Source organism: Chinchilla lanigera, unplaced genomic scaffold, assembly GCF_000276665.1.
Source record: "Chinchilla lanigera isolate Chin_1 unplaced genomic scaffold, ChiLan1.0 scaffold00023, whole genome shotgun sequence".
NCBI classification, from domain to species: Eukaryota; Metazoa; Chordata; class Mammalia; order Rodentia; family Chinchillidae; genus Chinchilla; species Chinchilla lanigera.
The window spans coordinates 20,076,623-20,088,326 of NW_004955424.1; the positions used below are offsets into that span (position 1 = coordinate 20,076,623).

General features: G+C 41.7%; 1 long non-coding RNA gene across 1 annotated transcript in view; it reads right to left on the reverse strand.

Moving 5' to 3' along the window:
- Nucleotides 1-5,317: 5,317 nt before the first annotated feature.
- The window catches only part of LOC106148608, a 26,095-nt gene continuing 19,708 nt past the window's right edge, over nt 5,318-11,704 (reverse strand). The window contains exons 4-5 of the long non-coding RNA XR_001234245.1: nt 6,778-8,257; nt 5,318-5,736 (exon numbers count right to left, since the gene is read on the reverse strand). This is a non-coding gene — a long non-coding RNA (uncharacterized LOC106148608). The remainder of the gene's footprint in view (nt 5,737-6,777; nt 8,258-11,704) is intronic.

Consider the following 11,704-nt stretch of genomic DNA (forward strand, 5'->3'; position numbering starts at 1 on the left):
CTCATCAACCGTGACACAGGTACACAGATTTTTTAAAACCAGTTTTTCATAAGCTGTCATGGAACACTTGTCTGTCATGAAGCCTGCAAACCGAGCTGCACCACACGGAGCTGTGACTCTTCCCATTCCATCTCTGAAGCTCTAGTTTTGGAGGCTCCGCCAATCACAGCCAGTTCTGGATTGTCTGCAAAAAGCCAGCACAGAAGCAGCAGGAGTAACTGGATTCCACCAAACAGTGAGTTGATTGCAGTCATCAGCCCTGACCTGCTCTCTTGGAGTTTTCCTGGAGCTGTCCAAGAAAGCCAAATAAGGAGCAGCACTTCTCCTGCAGCCCCACCCTGCAGCCTCCTGCCCTCTAAGAGGGGTGGAAGCTGAGAGGGAAAAGGTCAGTGAGGTTGAATGATCCTAACTAAGAAACAAAACCCAGGCTAACCAAGAGCCAGTGAGGTCTCCTGGATATCTGTTCAGCATCCTTCCCTTCTGCTAGGCTTTGCAGACTCATCTCTCAGCAGCTCTGCGTCATGGATAATTTACCAGCTATTCACCAGTCTCATTACTTCATAGTGGGTGGAAGCTTCCAATTGGCCTGAAGCCCTCCAAAGCTAAAAACAAGACTATTTGAGCTCAACAAGACATGTTGAGCTTTTGGACTCCAGCTAATACTTTAATATACCTGAGTCCCAGAGGAAATCCTTAAAATAGGGGCGCTCCACACAGTAGCCCTGACACATAGACCTATCTATTTCCTGCCTAAATGAAAAATGTCCTAGTCTATTTTTTCCCCTTTCTGGGAAGCTGACCTAAACAACCAAGGGTGTGCTATAAATGTCTTTCAAGACTTGACTTGTAGATTCTAATTATAATTAAGATGATAATAACATTACTTTGTATCTGTGCCTTTCTCCCAAAGTGCTCCAGCACTCTCAGCTGTGTGAGGGCAGCTATGACGTGCTCGTTTGCATCTACTTGATGATTCTAATTACATCTTCTTTTGATTCTGGTTCTGAACTCACCTTCCTTCCCTGAGCCTGGGGCACCAAGACTACATCACCGAGCTAAATTTCCTCCGTGTCTGGCAGTGTTATCTGAGGGAGGAGCCCTGGTGTTCACCTTGGCAGGACCCAGAAGCCAGCAGACTGCTGTGCTGGCTCCCGCCCGGCCCCTTCCTGCCAAGAGCGTGTCCACCCGCATCACTCTCACTCCCAGACTCCCGGGTGCCAGAGAGTGAGCCTGGCTTCCTGTCCCTGACGCCAGGGGAGGGCCCCTTCACTGCAGGCACCCTGCACCCAAGCCTGCCCTCAGTGGACTCTCCGCCCTCAGAGTCTCAGTTCTAGGGCGGGGACAGGCTTGGGCTTGCCTGAGTGTCTGTTGCATTGCGCTGGGTCACACAGGAGCTTTGTGTGGTCTTCATGATCCCTTTGAACATGTACCGCAGGCTCTCCCCTGGCCCTGGAGGAGACTCTGGCAGGCCTTCTTACTCTTCTGGTCCCTCTGAGCTAAAAACAACTCTGTGGTCACTGAGGTCATGGAATAGTCTCACTTCTGAAGTTAAATGTCCAAGCCCTATAGAAAATGAACACGCTGAACTGGATTTTGAGTTGAGGCCTCTCCTTGCCTTGCTCCTGGTTAAGGCCAGCTGTAGAGAGCAGGGGCAACTGGGATCGGTTCTCTTCTCTTCCTTCTCCCTTCACCTGCTGACTACACTTGGTGGCTGTCATGCCCCTTCCTACAGGAGGAGGAAGAGGTGAGGAGGGAGGGGGAGTAGAAAGAGGAGGGGGAGGGAAAAAGGGAGGGGAAGGAGAAGGAGTTCTAGGGCTTGAGCAATATTACAGTTCAGTCTTCCTCAGAGACTTCCTTCTCATCATTGTCACTGGGCTTTGTGACTTGTGGATCCAGAGGAGAGTTGATGCTTCTGAATCCTACTGGTTGTTTATACTTTCTGAGTCCTTGAAAATCCAGCAACACCTTTGCTTCTTTGAGCTGAGGTCTGTGCCCCCAGCAAGCGACTCAGTGGGGCAGCATGTAAGTTCACACCCAGCACACACAGCGTGCTGCCCACATCCTTTGTCCTACACCCACTTACTCAGCCCAGCGCTCTCTCATCACTATGTGGTCAAGGCCACCTGGCAGCCCTTTGGGTTTCCAGGCTGCACCAGTCTGCTGTATCCCCAAACTGAAAGCAGTGCAGATTAAGTCCTCCTCTAGCATAAGGGGAATGAGACACATCCTTTACTTCTGTCTTTTTGTGCAAAGGTCCGGGGGGGGGGTGCTCTCAGCATACTAACATCTTTCTCCAAAACTCCTCACTGAAAATCTTGCCTTTCAATTCCCATTTCAGCCCCATTTTTAATTTGGATGTTCCAGAGTTAAGAACAATCTATTCCTTTTTCCCATCTCTTTGGATCTCATTTTTTGAGTAGGGTTTTAAGGTCTTGGTTCTTTAGATGAACTTGACTCTGACAGGAGAGAGAAGTACAAGCAGACATCTTGCATGGCCTCCCTTTGGGACTTTGACATGTTCCCAAGAGCCTCGATTGTTAAAATAGATTTACCTAGTTTTAAATTAGAACTTTTATGAATTGATTGTGTTAAATCTCTAAAGGGAAACAGAATTAGAATATCTGGGTGTGTTATAGCCAGCCCTCCTTAGCCTCCACTAAAATTTACCTAGGTTTTCCAGCAAAAACAAGAAACACACAGTGTTGGAGTTCACATTATTAATACATCTTCCAGTGCTTAGTACTGAATTTACCCCACCGAATCACAATCCATTTCCCTAATAAGACAACTGTGGCCCATCTTGGAGTCTGTACCCCGTTCATTAGTATCACCCAAGTGTCTAAAAGAACACTCTTTGGAGAGAGATCCATATATTTTGAAAACTGATAGACATTATCCAATATACCACCCAATGTCCCTTCTGTATAAAGGTAACAATATATTTAACCCAATATTTCTAACTGTAGTTTAATTTGCATGCTTCCTTTTACTTGCTAGTGGGAACTAACTAGATGTATTTCTTATTTTGCTTTGCCTACCAGGAAGTTCAGCGTTAAATTGTAGGGTGTTCAATTGCAGTAGCCAATTCACCCTAGGAAGCCAATGTGTCTGCTGCATTTCCCTTTTGTTTGGTTTCTGGTAGTTCTTCTTTTAAATGTTTTGTTATATCTTCAGATATATTCTGACATTGTAAACCACCTCCAATTCTTTTTTAAAAAATTCTTGTAGGATATTTATCCTAAATAAATATGAACAAAACTCCCATTTATTCATCTCTACCAAACTATTTATTGATCACCTCCTACATGCTAAGCATTTTGTGACGTAGTGAGAGAAACAATGGTGAGCAAACAAACCTTCCGTCTCTTGCAGATTTCCTAGGGTACCAGGTTCAAAACACAGCAGGAGAACAACTAGAAACTCAAGATGGGAGGGGACACACATGAGAAGGAAAGTCATAGGACTTTGGAGTTGATGGCAGTCAAGAGAAGAGAGTTTTCCAAAGAAAAGATAAATCCACTGCTGCAGAGACCAAGTAAGATGAAAACTGAGTGGTGTCCATTTAACTACTCTGCCAAGAGAAATTTCGCTGGAGATAGCAAATGTAGACAGTTCCTTCCAAAAATTTGACTGTGGCAGAGAGGGACAGTGCTGCCTTTGGGGAGAGTATGACAACTCGTGCTGAAAGTGGACTCAGCTCCATCCGGAACCCACTAGTTATCAACTTGGTAACATCAAATAATTATCTGAGTTTCCATTGATTTCCAAGTCTTCTTGAGCTTAGGACCATACCAATTCATCAAAAAAGCGAGGGCCCAAGAGTCCTGGATATCAGGTCAAGGAGACCTGATTAACAAGCCCATTAACAGCTGAGCACATTGGCTGCCTTCTATTCTTTTAAATATCTTGGTGGCTGCTATTTTCCAGAAGCACCCAAGATCCCGGGAGCACCCCGAAGGCTCTATTCTCAGCTCAGACGTCTGACACTCTTGGCTGCTAGTCTGCAGCTGGCCTCCGTCCCAACTTATGAACACAACAGCCTTGCAAAATCTGCCCAACCAATTCCTCCACATAGTAGAGGAAGGGAGGTTGCCCAACAAGCACTGTGGAAACACGTTCACAATTCACATTTCACTTTTCCAAGTCTGGGTTCCAGTCTCCCTGGACTTTTGTTGGTTGCTTTGCTTTTTATCTCATATTAACTCCATTCATCTTAAGGATGGCTCTAGTGATTTATGAAAGTGCTCTGCATTGTGATTTTTAATGTTATGAGCCTAAGAAGGAAGCCAAATGTCTTCAAGGCAGATGTAGACACTATGAGACTTTCCAAATTTACTTCACTAATTGATGCAAGTGGTAACTTTCTCCAAAATCACAGCGACTCAAAATATAATTGCATGATATTCTGCCTACTCTTCTGTCTCTATCACGCACTTAACTTGTATATCACATAACATTCAATCACCTCTCTCTGCTATGTTTTGGTTGTGGTATGAGTGTCCCCCATGGGTTTACTGTGATTCAAGTCTTGGCCCTCGGTGTGCGGATGGGAGGTGGGGGAATCTGTGGAAGACCAGAGCCTACTGAGAAGTCTTTACTTAACCGAGGGAATGAGCTAGTTCACAGAAAGTCCTTGAGTTCTCGTGAAAGGACTATTATGAAAAGAGCGAGCCTGGCCCTCACACTCTCCCCACTCCTGTTCCTCAAGTAACACAGGATGTGACACCATCCACAGCCCTCACTGGAAGCCAAACCAATCACATCAGATTTTGGACTTTGAGCTCCAAAATTAAGATAAATAAATCTCTCCATAACTTAGCTGTCACAGGTATTTTGTTGTAGTAGTGCAAAGCCAACTAATCCACCCTCCTTATTTATAATGATAGTTTTGAAATTAACTTGCATTTCTTCCTTTGTCTTGGCTGCCTGGAAGCTCAAATTTGGGCTTCATTTTCAGATGCCACAAACTACAGCAAATTTGAATTTTGCTGTTGTTACATTTGTTTATCGACTTTCTTTGCAACTACTTAAATTTTTTTTTACTCATATTTTATTCACTTACTGTCTATGACATTTTTGGAAGCTGCATTCTATATATTTTGCAAAGGAGGTAGGAAATAAATAAAATCAATAATAATTATGCATCCATTTTACAAGTTCATTCTCCTTTCAGTTTATTTTCATTTGTATACAGGAGTGAGTCTTAACTTATTTTCTCACTTGATCTTAGCCAAAAGGCTGAGAAGCGATTAACTTTTTTTCAAAGAAAAACTCTCTGTTATTTCATTAAGACTTCAGTTTGTAGGCTGTGTGTGTAGCAAGATGCATTATAGCATAACGACTGTGAATGTGAACTCTGAAAGCAGATTGCTTATGTTCGAATCCCAAATCTACCTCCTACCAGTAGATGACCTTAATTCTAAGGTCATCTAAGCAAATACCTTAATTCTGTGCTCCTCAGTTTTAATTATGACAGTAATAATATTCACTTTATAAGATGACTGTGAGGATAAACCACTAAAGCAGTTATATGTCACTTAACCATTAGGAACACATTCCAAGAAATGCACTGTGAGACAATGTTGTGTGAACATCAAAGAATGCACTCATACAAACCTGGCTGCAGCTTCATATGTCCTATTTACTGCCCCTCTTGATTCCATCAAAAGGCCATGTGTATCTGTTTTTCAGCCATTTTTATTTCCACCCATGAAAGGAAATTCATGTCTTTCAGGCCTATTAAAATTTTTTGTTGTTTTTCTCTTATTAATTCAAAGACATTGTTTATATACTTGAAATATAATTCTTTTTTATTGATGTTGGCTTCAGACATATTCTTTGTTTTCTGCTCTCTTAATGACATCTATAGTGAATGAAGTTTTAAATTTCATGAATTTAAATGTATTAATATTTTATGTCATTTAAAACATCTGTGATTTTTGAATATTTTCCTTGATTATTGTAAAAATATTTGTTTTTATATAATTTTAAAGTTTTGCCATGTTTAGCATGTAAATTTTTTATCTACTTAGAATTGATTTTTGTGTGTGGTGTGAGGTAGGGACCCAATTTGCCAGTATGTCATTCCTTTTCTTACTAATTTGCAATACTTGCTCTTATAAATCAAAGTTCTCATTCAGTGAGTTTATTTTTAATCTTGCTTCCACTCTGTTGTTCTCTGTTTATCCTCCTGTTGGATTGTTGTCCTCCTTCCCACGTATCTTAATTACTAGAGTTTTACAGTAAGTTCTTGATATCAGGGCAATTCTACTCTCTCCTCCTTCATGATTATCTCTACTCTTTCTGCCATCTTTGCCATTCCAAATACATTTTACAAGTAGCTGAGATTCTTTTTTGCAGAAGATCCATAAAATATTCCCACTGAAATTTTATTAAAATTGTAGATAAACTTAAGGTAAATTGATCTCCTTAATATTGGGTCTTCTTATCCAACATGATTTTGTTTTCACATTGAGATCTTTTTAAACCATATTTTGATGAACATATATACGATTATTCTTCAGTAAACACAAGGGATTGGTTCAAAGACCCCTGCATATATAAAGTTGTAGATGCTCCAGTCCTTTATATAAAATTAGCATAGTATTTGCATATAATCTATGCACATCTGCTCTTCTACTTTAAATTATCTCTAGATTACTTATAATACCTAATACAATGCAAAGGCTGTGTAAATAGTTATAATATTATTCAGGAAATAATGACAAGAAAAAAGCTTGTACACATTTAATACAGACACGGCCATCACAGACTTACCACGTAGCACACATCATCAACTACATTAACTTCTTTTTCAAATATTTTCAGTCCTCAATTGATCGAATCCAAGGATGTAGAGCCCACAGATACAATGGTCCAACTTTTTGCATCAAAGTTGCACAAGCTTTTTTAAAAAAAACTGAAATCATACCCTGAGTTAGTTCACTGATAATATGAATTTAAATCTACCTTATTCACAGCACAACTATTTTTTCCCTTTGACTCTGAGTTTTCCTTTGGCTTTTGGAGCTTGGAAATTTCCCCTGAGGGGAAATATATATATATTATACACACACACACACACACACACACACACACACACTCTGCTTGAGTCAGTTCCTTCATTACCGAGACAAAATACAAGATACCTACCACTTAAGTGAGGAGAGGTTTATTTTGGGCCATGTTTCAGTCCAGAGCCCAATGGCTCCAATGCAAGACAGCATGGGAGAGGGGCATGGCAGAGGAGAGCTGCTCATCATGTCAGACAGAAAGCAGAGAGTCAAAGAGGAGCCAGGAAGGAGATACAATCTTCTAGGTCTCACCCATAGTGACCCTCCTCTTCCAACCAGCTCTCACCTCCCAACAGCAGGTCAGCTATAATGTCCCCATAATCCAATCATCATTCAAAGGTCCCACTTCTGAGAGAATGAGGATTTGGGTGACTCCTAGATCTAAACTATAACAGGTCATATTATACATAGTGTGTATTTAGATCTTAACTTTACGCACAGCACTACTTTTATTCACCTCTGAGTGTGTCCTTTCCTTTTACAGCTTGACCATTTCCTTTTCTTGATCCCATGCTTAGTAAAATATACTTTTAACATTTTGGGCATATTTTAACCAGACGTTCTGAAGCATTTGGAATGAGTGAAGGACTCCCACTTGCATATTTATTGTCTTTAGTAAAAAAACTCCCTACCTTTCTATAGAAACACCAAACCCAGTTTCACAAATTAACCAAAGCTTCAGAAAGTTTGTGACAGAAAAATATGCTTTGACTTTTCTCCCTGGAGCTGATCATGTCTACATGGGTAATTCCCACCCTTCTCCCTTTGGGCATCCTTATTTATTTAGGTTGCCAATAAGGACTGTATCTACCTCTTGAATTCATTAACACTGATGGCTTTCAGGAGACATTTAATAATAGCCAAAACTTATAGAGGGCTCACTGATATATTTGTATGATTTTATTAGTCATCTCCTGCATGGATAGAAAAAATTCACAGACATCTATGGAAATAGCCAATAGCAGAATCTCTCTGGGCTGTGGATCACAATCTTCATCTCCCTTTGTTCTTTTACCTCTTCAAAGAAAACAAAAATGTCCATTAGCTATAGAAACTCAGACAAATGCTCATCATGGTGACCCTTGCTTGACACCTTTTTTAAAAGACTGCATACATGTTGGAAATAATTTGCAGAGCTGTGACTTCAGCCAGAAACTACAATGTCAGTTTTCAGCAAATGCCTGCTGAGTAAGAAAACAGAAGACTCAAATCATGGCTGAGAAATTCAGATGATTTACATATAGGCCATACTGGTGTATTGCTACCTTCATTCTGAAGAAAAAAAACATACTTCCCTTTTTGAGGGGATCAAACTTCCACATATTCATTTTCTCTCCCAGTTCACATTGCAGTCAGGTGAAATAGTTCATGGATGAGTTTAGCAAAGTTCCCTAGCAGAGAAGGGTAAGTAGGGACTATTTCACAGAGACTGGTGGTAAAGTTAAGCTTTATGCCGTCTTGAAGAAAGTGGTATGCTAATAAAATTAATACAGTGGATTGGAAGTTAAAGCTCTAGTTCTTAATGGACCTGAGCTAATTTTTGTCCTATGGGTTTAAATCTTTATTTGGTATCAGATAGAATGAAACTTTGAGAGAATTCATGATTCTAAAGATAAAGATGACAAAAGGGGTCCTAAATTCTGTGATAATATGACATGTCCCTGGTCAAAATAATAATAATAATAATGACATGTAAAGGTGAACTAATAGAGAAAAGGCCCAAAACAAGGAGATTGTTTGTGTTTGGAGCAGTAGGGATTGAAACTGTCTCCACCTCATCCCTTCCAGGAAAAGGAAATGGTCCCTGAGTCTGGGAAAAGAACAGTGGCTGGGCTTCAGGAGATTCATGGGTCCCCAAGTAGCAGCTTCCCTGCTTACTTTCAGGTGTTTTAATCACAGAAAGTAGCTCAGTGGTAAATCAGAGGGTCAGGATCAACACAGAGGGTGCTGTGTAGCGGGAGCTGGGATTTCTGGCCACTACAAACACTGTGAACCTCAGTGTACTGGTCAGTTTCATAATGCCAGGACAAAACTCCTGACATCCACAACTTCAAGGAGAAGAGGTTTCAGATCAGAGGTTTCAGTACATGGTTGGTTGGCTCCAGGACAGGAACATCATGGTGGAACAAAGCTGTATTCTTTATGGAAGCCAGGAAGCAGAGCACCGGGGGAAAGTGCCTGTAAGAGATATACCCTCTGAAGGCACACCCTCCAACTGGGCCCGGCCCACAGCAGCATATTTGGCTACAAACAGCAGTAGATTGATCCACTGACAACTATGGTGTACCCCTATGGTCCAATCACCTCTCCAGGAATCTGTTGATTGAGGCCGATAAGTAAGATTAACTAGCACACAGAGAAAAGAATGGACATAGCAGAGAAGCAACCCCCTGAGTGCTTGGACGCTGAGCACATCAGCAGGTGACTAGTGTGGACTGAAGGCCAGGAGGCCTCCTGTCAAGTTTTGCTCCATGTAAGGTCCATGAGGCCTTCTCATGAACTGTGGGGAGTATTCTAGCCTCATTAATAAATAAGGTATTGAAAGTGGAGGCTCAAGGAAAAATATTCCTATGGCCTGATCGTCTTTGTCAAAACTTATGTTGAAATTTAACCCCCATTTGTGAGGTATTAAGATGTGAGACCTTTAAAAGGTGATGAAATCCTGAGGGCTTGGCTCTCTTAGATGAATCCACTCATGGATTCATGGGTTAATGGGTCCTCTCGATAGGCAGTCTGTTAGAAAACCCAGTCTGACTCTATCTCTTGTGTGTGCTGCTCTCACTGTGCATTGATCTGTGCCACCTCGGGACCCTGCGGAGGCTCAGCAGCAAGACCTTCATCAGATGCAAGCCTTTTACCGTGGACCTCCCAGCATTCAGAATCATGAACTGAAAAAATTGATTCTTTATAAATTACCCAATATATGTAATTTTATTTTATTTATAAAGTAATTGGGCATTTTTTTTTATCCAAGTGTAGTGTTTGTAAACACATAGCTGCCACAATAACCATGTTCTTTCCTTACGCTTATATATGTTATCCATGGAGCTAAGAATTTACATGCTTAATTATTATAAAATTCACTGATGTGTGTATTACTATTGCTTTGTCAGGAGCAGTGTCTCACATTACATACACTAGAAGGCAAAAACATTTCAAACTGTTGGAAACAAGGCAGCATGGATTTTGGTGTCATATAATCTAAGTTGTATTGCTATTTGTTCTTCGAGTATATAAAATTGCAAGATTTTCATTAACACGAAATATCAAAATAAAGAGAAGCAACAGATACTCTCATAAGAGAGTCAAGAACAAGAGTCAGCAGTGTCCTGGGCTTTCAAATGACCCACCAGCCCAAAAGAAGCTGATGTCCAGAACCATGGACAGAGCAATGACCACCGAGAGGCAGCCCTCCAAGTCCCCCCAAACTAAAAATTTCAGTTACACTACCTCTAAGATAAACCCCACTTTACAGATGAAGGAAGTGAGGTACAGAGAGATTAAGCTGTTGCCTCAGGTCACACTGCTGATAATAAAAAGGAATTGAATTTAAACTCACCTCATTTCAAAACCTATGGAGCATTATTGTGGAAGTCACCTACTCTCTTCCCCCATCTCCCCATGGTGTTTTGACAGCTTTCCTTAAGAAGTGACTGCTTTGCTTAAGATTATTCATTGTCTCAGCCACAATCTTGGTCAAGGCCGAGAACATGTTGGCCCCTGCAGTGGTTATTTCAGACTGGAAGCAAGAGAAGCAGCCACAGAGCTAGGCTGATGATACTGCTAGAGTTCTTTTTCCTTCTTTCTTTGTTGTCCTGTAAGCCTAGAGCTCTGAAGGTATGGTGGTGTTGGAGGCACACAGAGCCACGATATCTTCAGCTTAGCGCTTGCAAATGCTGCTTCAGCACCATTTCCATCCCCCTCTCCTCCCCCTGAACCAGCCAGACATCCTCCCGCCCACCTGCCATGTGCTGCCCATGTGCAGCTAAGCTGCCTGTCCCTAGCACCTCTGTGGGGTGGCAACACTTCCATCCTATCAGCACTCAGCTGCAGAAACCCCACTGCTCATCAGCATCCCTGCTTTGTGAGCTAGAAATAGAGATGGAGTCTCCATGTACCATGAAGAGCAGAATAAGGGTAGCTGTGGGTAATTTAAAAACTAACTAACTAACTAAATTGTTTTTCTATTAGGCTGTGTGCACGAATTCTCTCCAGTGTCAGCAGAGGCTATTCACTGTCAGAAAAAGGAAGCCTCATGCTGCCACCCCAGGGACAGGACCTGGGCAGGCAGGCTTGCAGCCTGTCATCTGCCTCCTATTGTTTTTCACCCTCAGGGAAGTAAGGTGACTCTTCCTCTTGCTGGTAGTTTTGGTCTTAGTTGTTGTCTTACAAACCTCTCCTGCTGTCACTAGGAGACAATCCTGGTCACTCTAGGAACTGAATGAGCTGAAGGAGGCTTTAAGAGTATGGGAGTGGGAAGGGGGCAATCAATGATTCAGAGTAAGGCCATTGGAGTGGGCAAAACCAATGTATTCCCTTCGGATCAAGTGTTTGTGCAAGTTGTTGTGGTTTGTGTCTAGATATTCCCCCAAAGCCTCATGCACTCTTAGACGGGCCTTTCCAGAGGCAGA